Below are 15148 nucleotides of genomic sequence, written 5' to 3' on the forward strand. Positions count from 1 at the left end.
GTAAAAGTTATTTTGTTAGCCAACAATCACCCTGAAACAAAACTCAGACAAAAATATTACAAGAATAGAAAAATTAGAAATTAATATCCCTCATGAACACAACACAAAATTCTTAACATTTTATTTGGTTAACCAGTAAAATCCAGACATATTTAAGGATAAGATATCATAACCAAATGAGGTTTACTCTAATATTTCAAAATTTACTTTAACACTGGAAAATTATCAGATAGAATTCTTTATATTAATATAAATAAGACTATCTGAATAAATTTAAGAAAAGCATGTGATGAAATTCAACACATATTTATGATTTTTAAAAATTCAGCACACTAGGAATAAGGGAACATCATTGACTTAATGAGGCCTCTTTAAGAAACCTAATGTCAATCTATTATTATGAAGACTGAATGCCTTCTCCCTAAAATCTAGAACAGAGCAAGGTTGTCTACTCTTATACCATATTAAACAATGTTTTAGAGGTTCTAGTCAGTGTGGTAAAGTAAAAAAAAAAAAGAGAAAAGTTGATGGATATAGATTGAAAAGTAACAAGAAAAATAAATTTTTTTCTCATAAGATTGCCTATGGAGAAAATCCTAATATATATATAACATAAAGCTACAAAAACCAATAAATAAATTAAGCAAACTCTCAAAACACAAGGCCAATTTAAAAAATCAATTGTATTTCTGCGTAGTAGCACTGAAAATTGACAGTGGATAGAAAAACACTTAAATATAAAAACAAAATGTATAATATTATTTAAAATAAAATGAACTCACTAAGGATAAATTTTAAAAAATAGAACTGCTGCATACTGAAACTATAAAACATATCTCAGAGAAATTTAAAATACCTATTAAATGTATAAATGTACCTTCTTCGTATGTTTCCACAGAAATTACCCTTCACAAGTAAAGAAGGAAAAGAGACTTTATTAGAAAAAACAAAATTTGTTGCAATTAGACCTACCTTGCAAGAAACATTAGTAGTTTTTCAGAGAAGAAAATCATATGAGGAACTTAGATGTACACAGAAAAGGAATAGGGTTAGAAAGGGAATAAATAAAAATAAAATGGTTTATTTTTATTATTCTTAATTGATCTAACATATAGCAGTTTGTTCAAAATAATTATAGCAACAAGGTAATCTGACTTTCGTTTATGAATAAGTGAAATGAATGAAAGCAATCTTATAATGGATGAAAGGGGGTAATTGGGAATTGGGGATTCAAGGAAACACTCATGAATCTACATGGTATTTGAAGGTGAAGTCAGATTCATTGTAAATGTATGTTGCAAACTCTAGGGCACCTAAAAATTTTAAATACATATAACTGGTATGCTAAGAGAGGAAAGAAATGGAATTATTTAAAATGCTCAGTTTAAACCAGAGAAGGCAAAAAAAAAAAAAAAAGAATAGAACACCAACCAATGAGCAAAAAACAATAAGAAAACATTTTCAAAATACTAATCTGGCAAGTGACTTATATTCAAAATATGCAAATTTTTTTGAGAACTCTTAAAACTCCATAATAAGAAAAAAACAAATTTTAAAAAGATCAAACTAACAGAAACCTCACCAAAAAATATACACGAATGGCAAAGGAAAACATGCGCTATATCATAAGTCATATGCCATTAGGAAATTATAAAATGAAACAAAAAAATTGTACAAGCAATTTGGAAGGCACTGCCAGTTTCTCACAAAGCTGAATGTTGTTTTACTATACAATCTAAAAAGTGTACTCCTTGATGTTCACCCAAACGAGTTGAAAACACAAGTAAACACACAGTGGATAAACACACAGCACTGTATCCATGTAACTGAACACTGTTCATTAATAAGAAGACATTACAAGCCATGAAAAGACATGAAAGAATATTAAATGATTATTGCTAATAAAAGAGGCCAGTCTGAAAAGCTACTTATTGTATTATTCGACATATACCACATTCTGAAAAGGCAAAACTACAGAAATATCCAAAAGATCAGTAGTTGGCAAGAGTGTATGGAAAGGGAGGGCAGGGTGAAGAGAAAGAACACTGAACAATGATTTCTTAAGACAGTGTAACTGTTCTCCTTGACAGTAAGCACTTACTGAAAGCCATAAAGCTGTATAACACCAAGAAGGAGTGCTATTGTAAGCTATGAACTTTAATAAATGATGCATCAATATCAGCTGATCAATTATAATAAATTGATGTATTATATTAATGCACCACATTAATGTAAGGTGTTAATAACAAGGGAAATTGTGTGGCAGAGAGAGGGCATTTAGAGAAACTCTCTGTATTTTCTGCTTATTTTTTTCTGTAAACCTAAAACTACTCTAAACTGAAGTCTACCAATAAGAAAGTAAAATAAAGAAAAACCACAAACACTGACTAATTTATAAATCATTGAACGGCTAAAGTTTAAAACTGTAAAACACTAAGTAATAGCAAAGATGTGCCAAAACTGAACTTGTACATTGCTGTGGAAATAATAGGTGCTGTGACTATTGAACAAAACTCTTTGATAGTTTCTCAGAAAGTTAAATATGCATTTACCATGATAATCAAGTGCTATCACTTAGGTATTTATCCAAAATAAATGAAATACACATTAATTAAACAAATGTATATACAGACACTTGTGTGCCTATAGCCTCACAATGCCAAGAGGAGGAAGGGTCAATGACAGCATTTAAAGCATTGATTATCTATAGATTTGCATTGATCTGTAGGATAACCCTGACCACCTTGAAGGGTGCAGAACACAGCAAGTGCTTAATGAGAAAAAAAAACAACAACAACAATCTAGTAGTGGTAGTTTCCAAGAACTCTGACTGAGAATAAGATTAACTTTCAGGAAGAAATACGAAGCTTAAAACGTACTTTGCAGTGTTTCAATTAGAGATTTAAAAAAAAAAAAAAAAAAAAAGATAAGACAGTCCAGAGTATGAGATTCCACAGTCATCAAAGACAAGAATGTAGGAGTTATTTGGTAAAGTCAGGGGAAAATGAGTACAGGTTTAGCAGCTTGATAATACATTGTCAAAAGAATGAAATCTCTATACATGAGAGGTAAGCTAAGCAAAAAGGAGCCTGGATCTTCTTGCAGAGGACTTTTGATACCAGGTGGAGGAATTTCTATTATCATAAGGAGCCTCTAAAAATTTTTGACCTTGGGAATGACTTTGTTAAGAAAATAAATACTTCATAATGGTAAGCATACAGTAATGAATTAGAGAACTGGTCATTAAACAAATCTGTAAGAAGCAATAGGAAACAAAATAATTAAGGCCAATCAGAGATGTTTTATATAACATTTAACATATCGTGCAATTTCTGAAGAGTAAATAAAGTTTAAGTTTGAAGAAATAGTGTCAGGCTCTGGAAACTCCTGACAGAGATTAGCAGTATTGGACCCTGACTAATTAAAGCATTTTAGGACAATTTTAAGGTAACAAAATATAAAATGCCTCATTAATGATATTGTCCACAATTATGTTCAACTTTAATTCTGAGAGCCATCATAATGTTTTGAAAACACTGTAACTCTATTATAAAGGAACCCTCTAACTTCCTTAGTCAATTGAAAGCTTGTCGCTTGGATAAACTCACTTGATCACTCCTGGCCTACAGACAGACTTTGAACTGAGATATTGCCTTAAAGAACTTTCCAGTTTCTAGATCTCTGAATGTAGTTCAGCATTTACACTTCTTATATCCTATTAAAGATATAAATTGAATCTGCTCAATTTTTCCATGAAAAGTCAACCTAGAAATGGAAAGTAAATTAGAATATAGCATATTCACATGACAAGTTTAAAAGAAAACAGTAGTTGATATTTTTATACAAACAATTTTTAAAACAATATTATAAATGTGTAGGTTCAGAAGCACAAAGATATTTTAAAATATTTTTCTTACTATGGATTATTCTCTCCAGGATGTTTGCACTGAAGTTCTGTATAATGGAAACACTGTAATCCTTACGGCATTCTAAGTAGCAAGTAGTTCAGTATTAAGTTAATCAACTTAAAAATTTTAATTTCCTGACCTGTTCTGCTGTAAAATATTGTGAAATATTTAAAAAGCAACATGTTGCTTTTCAAAACAATTGTAGAGTTTTTGTGACATGGAAAAACTGACTTGTTTCCTTTTTCAAAAATTAATTATCTATCAATTACTTTAAACAACTTTCTGAAATTACATTCCCTGTGGTAGCTCCTTAGAATATAGGTATATACACAGACACACTTGGTAATATAAGTCTTGAATAAATTGAATGTAATATGTATTATTTAAAAAAATAGATAGCTTTTTAAAAAAGTCATAATTAATATTCAGGAGAAAATATTTCATAAGATGTTTTGGGTTACTTATGTTTGACTTAGCTGTATATTAAGTTTAGCTGTTAATTAAAGGTAAATGATTTCCTCCATATCATGGGGCTATCATTCATTTAATGTTGCCTAAAACATTTCTGTGTGATTTTATTTTTCAGAAGAGAGACAAAATAGACTACAGTGAAGTGCTGAATATTAAGGGTATAGCTCAAAGTAAGGACCAAGGAGATTTGTGTATCTTCCTTTTCAGTTCTGCTTAGAGTAATAATTTATTTACTTTCAGAGTCTTGGGGGACTTCTGCAGGCTGAGACTCATCAGCACATGTTGCTACAAAGGTGAATTTCCCACTAGAAAATTTAAAACACAATTCAACAAATACAGAATTTTAAAGCTCAGACAAAGTGTTTTCCAAGAACTCAGTATATTAAGCCAACTAGTTTTAATGGTATCACAAAGGAAGTGATAGATCTGAAGCATGCACAAATATCTAAGTACCGGATAGCATTTATCTATTATGTTTTGCCCTGTCAGAAATTTGAGGAAAGTTCTTGAAACGTTACAGCCAGAATATAATAAAGAGAAGTGTTCAGAAGACTTTTTAATCAATATACTCTCCTTAATTACATGAAATACATACGCCAAAATGCTTTCTGAAATCCACAGTTTTAAATATTTTATTAAGTGCCAGTGACAATCTAATATACTTTCTAAATTCAGATTTGCAACATTTTTTCATAAATTTGGGAGTTGGAAGGCTTTTTAAATTTAGTTGGATATTGGGTATATTTATCTTCAATATATGGCAAATGAACTTTTATGAAATGAACCCTAAAATTTATTCCACATTATTTAATCATAGTGCTGTGTGTGTGTGTATTTGTATAGAGAAAGAGAAAACCCAGATTTGTCATTAGTTAACTTTATGGAAAGTGTATCATTGTTTTCCCCAATATTAAAAATACAATAGAATTATTATGAATAAACATTGTTAAGCATTTTTAATTATTCCAATAAACCATGAAAAGCTAAAATATCTTGTTGGCAAGTAAACAAAACATTAAAACAAGTAGTATGTGTTACCATTTTTTTACTAAATTGAATGATTTGGTAAGTTTACAAGTTTTTAATTTTATCATAGACATTTTCCCTGTACCTACCATCAGGAAGAATTGTGAAATACTTTGAAATAGACATAGTGATAAATGAGTGTTCTAACTTCCTTACATTTCCGGGTTACTTGATTCAATAGAAGCCTTACAATACAGATAATGCCAATTATTCTTTCCATAGAAATACAAATGATTATGTCAGCTGGTGATACAATTGGCAATTGTCTTGTGGATATGAACACCAGTTTTTTTGTCATTTGTGGATTCACTTCAGTGTTCATGATTGCCTGTATGTATGGGTAAGCACGTTTGAACTATTTGAAATAGTTGTAACATCTCACTGGCTCTCTCATAAACTAATAAGTAAAATAATATCTCTGACAGTGCATTTTATGTGTATGAGAGTTGTATTTTATACTTTTAAAATATATTTTTAGCATTACAAGAAACTCACTTACCAATAGAAACTAAGAGATCCCGAGTCCTGATTCTTTCCTAATGTACTACAGGAGAAATGTTCTTTTACTCATGAATTGGTAATTTTCAGAAATTAATAGTCTTGAATAGTTCTTCCTCTTATGTAGATATTTGACAGAGGTGGAATGCATTTCTACTTTTGATCTCCATTGCTTATCAGACATTAATGTGAATGAGTCATCTCGGGATCTTGTTAAGAAGCAGATTCTAACTCAGAATCTGCACTTCTGAAATGTTTCCACACAATACTACTGCTTCTGCCACTGATGAATCATACTTCAGCAAGAAACAGACTATCCCTCTCTTGCTCCCTGGATATTTCTCTAGTCCTTCCACAATGTGTGAGAGTCCCAAGGGCCATGGTGGTGTGTTTCTGATATAATACTTTCAAAACTTACAAGGTTATACCTTTCCTTCAATTGTCATAACTTTATTTTAAATAAAATTTAAATAGTATAATTATAATCATATTTCAAAGAAGTGTGTTTTAAATGGGCATTAGTTGACTCTTTGAGATTTACTTATCAATCAGAGCTCTAATTTTATGGAAAGTGAAGTTATTATTTTAAAACAACAAATTTAGTGAACTTTTGGAATAATGCCCATTTATAAATTTAGAGTTGTCTGTAATTTGTAAATCCAAATAAACAATAAACATAGAAATGTATAATACTACAATGAAACCTACATTGGAACAGGTAAAATGCTCTGATAAAGGTTAAATATACTTGGAAATAAACTACAAATGTACTTCCAACGAACTATCATATACAGTGAAATAATTATGGCAAATAACAAAAACAAAAGATGAATTATAAAATAAACCACTAACAAAGCTGGAGTGTATAAAATAAAATTGATATCACTATACAAATATATCACATTTCAATGCGTATTTTATATAGATATGTAGATAGACTTAAATAGATATTTTTATATAGATATGTAGATAGACTTAAATAGATATAGATATAGATATTGCATACTTGACATTGTAGAAATATTGGCAATCTAGACATCTAGAAATTGTGGATAAAATTAAAAAGATACACCTCAGAAATCTTAGAAGTACACTAGAAGAAAAAAATTTCACAGACAATATTAATGTAAAACTGTGCTCTGACCTATATATATATAAAGTATTATGTGACTATGTATATAGAAATTAGATACTCTGTTTCTAGATGTCAGAGATGGTCTCACAGTGAAAGCAGGACATGCATAAGATGATGAAAAATATGTGGTTTCCTTAACTGAAGATGGGAAAATATTTGCAAAAACACAGAGGCTGGAAAAAAACTTTGTCATGTTTAGGAATTAAGGAGTAAGCCAGTGAGCCCACAAGGCCAGGCACCTGGGATGGGCTATAGTGTAGGCAGAGTCTGGGGACATGCACTGAACCCTAATCAGGAAAAAGATACGCCAAGATAGAGAGTTTAGACTTGAAACTTCATCAGGGCTGTCCAATAGAACTTCTGAAGTAATAAAAGTTTCTGTGTCTGCACTTTGCCAAATGGATAATCCAGTTATCAGTTACGTGGTTATTGCATACTTGACATGTAACTAGATTAGCAAAGAAAAAAAATTTAATTTTATTTATTTAATTTTACAAGGCCCCATGTAACTAACAGCTACTGTTTTGGACAGATCCGCTCTAGACCAATCATCTTACACTGGAAAATGTACTCAAGAGGTACAGAACTTCTTTCCAAAGGGATATACATGCAAGTGAACCAATGCCATATATTTTTTTCTTAAGACTTCTGGTTTTCCTGTTTCATTTCATAAAAGAAGGAAACTCTTTGCACTCATCCAGATATTACTATTGTAATATTCCCTGGGGAATACATATTTGCAACATGTCTGTTGATGCTAGAATGAGTCTCATAGCTAATCAACACATATTTTTAGAAAATAATGCAATTTCTGTAAAATTGTTTCCAACAATTTAAAAAACATCTGGTAGAAATGTACTTGATAGACAATGAAAATATACTTGTAACAGCTTTTTGATATGTTTCACCTGACGAAAAGTCACCAAGATGTGAAATCCAATGGATTTTAGTATATTTAGAGAGTTGTGGCAATAATCAGCACAATTTTTGAAACTTTTATCACTCTAAAAATAAGTCCCATGCCAGCAATGACTCCCTATTTCATCCAGCACATCCAGCCCCAGGAAAACACCAGGACACTCTCTGTCTCTGTGAATGTTCTTTTTACTGGATTTCATATCAATGAAATTATATAATACCTGATCTTTTATCATTGTCACTTAATCTAATGTTTCCAGCGTTCATCCATGTTGTATCAATTATCAATAATTCATTCCTTTTTATTTGTAAGAATATTATGTATTTTATTTATTCATTTATCTTTCCATGGGCATTTGGCTTGTTTCTAATTTTTGGCTATTATATATAATGCTGCTGTGAATATTTGTAAACAAATTTTTGTGTGGACAAATGTTCCTGTTTTCTTAGAAAGATGCCTGGGGTGGAATTACTAGGTCATAATGTAATGAACTCTAAGTTTAATTTTTTGAGAAGCTGTTAGACTAACAGAAAATAAGGTGATTCTTTAGTGTGTTCATTTTCAACAATATTGAGATATAATCTTATTGACTGACAGGGCATTAAGATAGATTTGATGGCATAGCATGGTGTGATTTTTGGCATATGAGCTCAAATAAGTAATGTTGCTGGGCAAAAAGTATATAAACATACTTATCAGCAATCAAGAGAAATAATATTTTCACAAACGATTAATGCAATTAGTTATTAATTAAAAAAACTTTATAGTAGAATGACTTATAATCCTTTGGGTATATATCCAATAATGGGATTGCTGGGTCAAATGGTATTTCTATTTCTAGATCCTTGAGGAATCGCCACACTGTCTTCCACAATGGTCAAAATAATTTACACTTCCACCAACAGTGTAAAAGCATTCCTATTTCCCCACATCCTCTCCAGCATCTGTTGTCTCCAGATTTTTTAAGGCACACCATTCTAACTGGCGTGAGACACTTGCACATGTTTGTTCACTGCGGCACTGTTTACAATAGCAAACACTTGGAAGCAACCCAAATGCCCATCAGTGATACACTGGATAAAGAAAATGTGTCACATATACACCATGGAATACTATGCAGCCACAAAAAAGGATGAGTTCATGTCCTTTGCAGGGACATGGATAAAGCTGGAAACCACCATTCTCAGCAAACTGACGCAAGAACAGAAAACCAAACACAACATGTTTGCACTCATAAGTGGGTGTTTAACAATGAGAACACATGGACACAGGGAGGGCAACATCACACACTTGGGCCTGCTGGGGGGTGTGGGGGGCTATGGGAGGGATAGCTGGGGGGATTGGAGAGGGATAACATTAGGAGAAATACTTAATGTAGGTGACGGGGGGATGGATGCAACAAACCACCATGGCATGTGTATACCTATGTAATAATCCTGCACAATCTGCATACGTACCCCAGAACTTAAAATATATATTAAAAAGCTTAAAACAAATATTTCAATTTGCCAAAAGTAAAAAGCATATGAATAGAAAATTTGCAGAAGCAGCCCAAATGGAAATACACTTAAGAAAAAAAAATCTTCAAAATAGAAAGCATCCATTAAGAACTATGCAAAACCATATTGTAACATGAAGCCAAAAACATGAGATTGTCCCAGAAATCTGAAGCAGTTACTTTTACTGTTTCTATACTTTACATTGTAATATGATTATTTCTGTAACAGCATTTTTTTTAAATTCTTTAACCAGGATCTAACTTAAGTCTATTGTGCAATTAAGACCAGATGTGGAGTGTCATGTTTGAATTTATATGGAGCCTAGGTTTACAAAGTCCTGCAGAAAATCTGGCCTAACATTGGGTGTAGAGGACCCTACCCTTATAGGTGGTAAAGAAGGTCGCTTGTACACAGTTAGAAAATTAAGAAAATTATGGAGGCTGCAAGGTGTAATTCACCCACATTTTCTACTACTGCACTTGAAATCTGGTGAAGGTTTCCTGGAGGGTTTCTTATCAGCATGATAAAAGAGGTAATAATAGAGGCTTTTAAAGTCCCATATAGGATTCCTTATTAAAACTTCTAGACATAAATTTACCCTGTGGCCTTAGAATAAATAGCTTCTGGCTCTATCTTTGTAAAACAAACTCAAGAGCTATATGGATACTAAATGTACTACATTAATGAAATAATATATAAAAATGAATCTGGCCTTCTTTGTATAAAAATAATTGTTCCAAATAATTTATTGTGTCAAGGGGAAGGGCATTGCTTTAAAAATTTGTACAACCTTTGATAAAGTAAAAAAGAGATTACTGGATGTTCTTTCAGTGTTCTTCTGGTAATGTAGAATATGGTCTTGATATTATCAGATTGTATAAAAATATAGGCACTCTGTGTTCATTTGTTTAAATAAGCAATAAAATTGATCAGTCAACAGCTATGCTGACAAGGGAATTTTAAATCTCTGCTATATTTTTAAATTTCTAATTCCAGTTGTTCATTGCTGGCAAATAAAAAAATAAATTTTGTATACTGACTTTTGAATCTTAAACCTTGTTATATTTTCTTATTACTTTCAATGGTTTCCCTGAAGATACAGTTTTCTACATAGACCATCATGCCATTTGCCAGTAAAGACAATTTATTCATTTCCAATAAGTATTATTTTTAAATTTCTTCATTCTGTTATTGATTTCCTGTTTACTTTCTGATCTGACAGAATACTTTGCATGATTTCAGTTCTAAAGTGTTGATATGTGTTTTATGGCTTAGAATATGGCTTATCTTCATGAATATCTCATGTGAGCTTGAAGAATTTGTATATTTGGCCCTCATTGAATGAAGTATTCAATAAATCCTATTTAGATCAAATTTATGGCTAATGTTCATGTTAACTCTATCTTTAGTGAGTGCCTTCCTGCTGCATTCGTCAATTACTGATAGGTGTTGTAGTCTTCTATATACTGTGACAAAATTTTTAACACATTCTTGTGCCTTTATAACTTTCCTTATCAAAGGTGTATCTTCCTTCTGTTTATACAGAAACACAGAATTGTTTCTCTATATACAGTAGTTTTTGACTTGTAGTAACTTTAATTTCTAGTGACAACCCTAGAAAGAATTTTGACTTGTTTTGTGTCCATATTTGTAATGAAAAATCATTTTGTAAGTTTTTATTTTTGATTAGAGTAAGGGGTACATTCTTATTCTATAATTTTCTGTTTACAGTAGAAAAACAAAAACCCTAATCTTTTCTAGAAACTATGTATTTCCTTTAACTCCTATTTTGATTATGACACATTTAACATAAGTGACTCTATTTTTGTTTGGTCTGACGCTTTGGGGCCTAGTGTATGAGCTCAGTCCAAAACAATGGCCCCCTAATTTTGTTTAAAAACTCCCCTGTTTTGGTCACGTTCTCACTTAGGTGAGAGTATGACCAAACTTAGGGTCTTGGCATCACTCTCAGTTACCATCATTTTGGGTTTCTGGTTTCAGCATATTATTCAAAGGTTATGGTTCCCTCGTGGTCACACATTTATTTCAGTTCTTGTCATTCCAGTTGAAGAGAGAACATCTGACATTCTAAAGATGGCTGAATACAAACATTTCAAACTTTCAAGAGAACACAGTGCACAAGGGAGACTACTACTATAACTATCCGGAAGATAATATCAAGAGTTTGGAGTATGCTCCTGTGCTAGGATTTCCATAAAACAAACAACTAAAATCAAATAGATCCAAGAATTAGCTAGATAAAGAGTTTACTCGCTTTAACTAAGCAGTCTCTTCATCAGTCCCCTACAATGAAATCTTTATAATACCCAGTATGATGTGTTTTTCCATGGGCAATGTGAAGTGCCAGCAGCTGCACAAATACTTATCTGTCTAGCCACTGAGTAATCAAGAGCAATTATATTATTCAGCATAACTTACACAAGAGATTTTGAAGTCTGTTGTGTAACCATAGACTTTAGAATCTGCTATACAGCCTGTTAAGAGAGATAAATTTCGAATCATTACCTTATTTACTCCAAACTATGGAAAAAAGGTTCTAACACTGATGCCCTTGTAGAAGAATGAAGATCTCCTGACAATGTTGTCTTTAACTCTTGGTGTAGGTTAAGAAGAATGGACCAATGTTCTGTTTCTGACTATGAGGCAACATATGTACCATTACAATTTCTCGCCTACATTGGACCTTCATCAATTAAGGCATGAGTTTATCCATGTATAAGGTTGGCTGCAAAATCCTTCACAATATAAGTATACCCCAGGAGTGCACAAAACAGACCTCCTTTTCACTTGTATATTTCATAGAGGTATAAGCATTGAAAAAAAAATTGAAAGATAAGAGTCTCATTGTAGTAGAGAAGTCTTGACCTGTGATTTTGAGAAAGAGCTGTCCACATCAAGAAGGCTGTCTTCTTCTGGGGAGAAATTTCCCTGGTTAGCTTTACCGTAATGGTTTTAATAGGTGTACAGTTTGAAGAGCGTGGAAGGAAGCTTCTGAGTTGTGAGATTATGAACATAAGGTTCAAGGTCCTGAAGTTTTACTAAATTGTGGATGGCAAGAGAAATCTTTCTCTGTTCTCAGAAGATCCACTTGGGATCTTCTTGGGATCTAGACTGTGAAGGAGTTGATTGCCCTCAGTCAGTGAACGATGGAAAGCTTGCTTTACTTGCTGATAATACACTGTGACATAATGAGTTACTATTATAACATCAGCACACTAGCATGGAAAAGCTTTTCTACAACCAGAAAACTTGAATTATAAATGACAACTTCATGGAATCCCTCTAGAAATGTTTAAATGGCCCATCAAGTAGCAGAATATACCTGAAGTTATCATTGTCTTTCAGGATATGTATTTGGCTAGGATAGCTTTCTTTCCACCTTTAAGATGTGATACTAACTAAGCCAAAAGGTTAGCAGTTTTAACTTTTGTTATCAGTTCATTGCTTAAGATTTTTATTTGTCTTTCATATTCATCTCTCTACCCTGTCCACAGGAGGCCTGAGGAGGGACCAGGCCAGGCTGGTTTGCAAACAGAAGCACCAGAATCTCCAAACACATGCCCCTTGGAACAGGCTCATAATCTGATGCCATCTGCAAGCTGCAGCTCAAGCCACGACTCCATGCTTTGGGCTTCCTTGTACTGGCTCAGTGGCTTCCTCACCTGTGCATGTACATTTTTGTGCATGCATGCATGTGGGATGGGACATGTTTGAGTGAATGCCTCTTCAGGTGCACCTAGCACAGTCTCTGGGCTCTACTGATAAGATATCTCACACATACTATGTACAGTTATCCGTCAAATGCTACAAATGTTGCAATGAATAAAACACATTTTAAAGCATTAAAAAATATATTCAATTAAAAAATAAAATATGTTTTGAAATTTCTGCATATCAATCCCTAGATGTGACTAATTTGGGAGTCTTCATTTTCAAACGTAGTTCTTCAGTGCAGTGCTGTTCACTTGAAATGCTCTATTGTGACTTTATATTTTAGTAAGATTTCACCATTTCTATAACACTTGCTGCTTCCAGGGCCAACTACTGATGCATGTATAAGCCAGAAGGAATTCAGGTCTTCAGAAATTAAGCATCCCATTTTCACTTTAAATACTGGCTTTGTGTCTTAGGTCTTTTAATCAACTTAGACAATGATGATTTTTCCTTACCTAAGTGATATAGCTGTGTCCCCACCCAAATCTCAACTTGAATTGTAGCTCCCAGAATTCCCATGTGTTATGGGAGGGATGGGGTGGGGAGTAATTGAATCATGGGCTCTAGTATTTCCTCTGCTTTTCTCAAGGTAGTGCATACATCTCACAAGATCTGATGGGTTTATCAGGGGTTCCCACTTTGGCTTCTTCCTCATTTTTCTCTTACTGCCACCATGTAAGAAGTGTTTTTCACCACCTGTCATGATTCTGAGGCCTTCCCACCTATGTGGAGCTGTAGGTTCAATTAAACCTCTTTTTATTCCCAATCTCCAGTATGTCTTTATCAGCAGCATGAAAATGAACTAATACACTAACATGCAAGAAAAATAAACAAATGGATAGAACACAAAAATCCCTGCAAATTTCCAAAAGACAGCACTTACCACAATCCTCAGTTGCTCTGAGAGAATGATGAACACAATGGCCCTGATGGGTACCTCACTTGGTCACCTGGCATTCCTGAGGGTTGCAGAAAGCTCTACTTTGTATCCCTCTTCTGACACCATCTGCTCAAAAAAAGAAAAAAGAAAAAAAAACTATGGCTAAATTAAATTAAAAAGAGCTCAATTGAGCAAACAAATATTTCAGAATTGGGCAGCCTTCCAAGCCAGAGTAAGATCAGAGACTACAGTGCAAACACATGATGGAAGAATATTTACAGAGAGAAAACGGAAAGTGAAGTACAGAAAATAGAAGTGAGGTATAGAAACAGCTGGATTGGTTACAGCTCAGCGTTTGCCTTATTTGAATGTAGTTTGAACAGTTGGCCACCTTTGATTGGTTGAATCTCAGTGATTAGCCCAAGATAGGCTATAGTCTTCTTACAACTCCATTTACGTTGTAGATCATGAGGTCAAGAGAAACCCTTAGACCAAACTCGAAATCTGTAAGAAGGCAGCTTTAGACTAAACTCGATTTAATAAGTGATGTGTCTATTACTCCTTTCAGTTCTATCAGGTTTTTATTTTTCTCACATATTTTGCTGCTCTGTTGTTAGTTGTATATACATTAAGAATTATTACATCTTGTTGGAGAATTGACTCATTTTATCATTATATAATATACATTTTTAGTACTGATAATCTTGCCCATTCTGAAATCTGCCTTTGGATTAATTTCGCTCCTCCGGCTTCAATTGGTATTATTAAGGTACGCTTTTCTCCAACCGTTTACTTTTAACCTCTTTAATTCTTCACATTTAAGTGGACTTTGTATAGTCAACATATAGTTTCCTAGTTATTTAATCAACTGTGACAATCTCTGTCTTCAAACAATTGTATTTATACAATTCACATTTAAAATAAATTTTAAATATTTAAATAAATACCATTTCTAACAGTTTCAGATTTATTGTGTTTCTTACCGTTTTTTCTCTTTTACCCTTTCTTCTCTTCTCTGCCTTCTTTGTACTTAATCAACCATTTTGTATGCTAAATTATGCTATCTCCTCCCTGAGA

General features: G+C 32.8%; 1 long non-coding RNA gene across 1 annotated transcript in view; it reads right to left on the reverse strand.

Annotated features, from left to right (window-relative positions):
• LOC144578292 (uncharacterized) overlaps nucleotides 1–15148 on the reverse strand; it is a 136083-nt gene that overhangs the window by 68802 nt on the left and 52133 nt on the right. Inside the window, exon 2 of the long non-coding RNA XR_013523788.1 lies at nucleotides 14075–14197. This is a non-coding gene — a long non-coding RNA (uncharacterized LOC144578292). The remainder of the gene's footprint in view (nucleotides 1–14074; nucleotides 14198–15148) is intronic.

The sequence above is a fragment of the Callithrix jacchus genome, chromosome 11 (genome assembly GCF_049354715.1).
Source record: "Callithrix jacchus isolate 240 chromosome 11, calJac240_pri, whole genome shotgun sequence".
NCBI classification, from domain to species: Eukaryota; Metazoa; Chordata; class Mammalia; order Primates; family Cebidae; genus Callithrix; species Callithrix jacchus.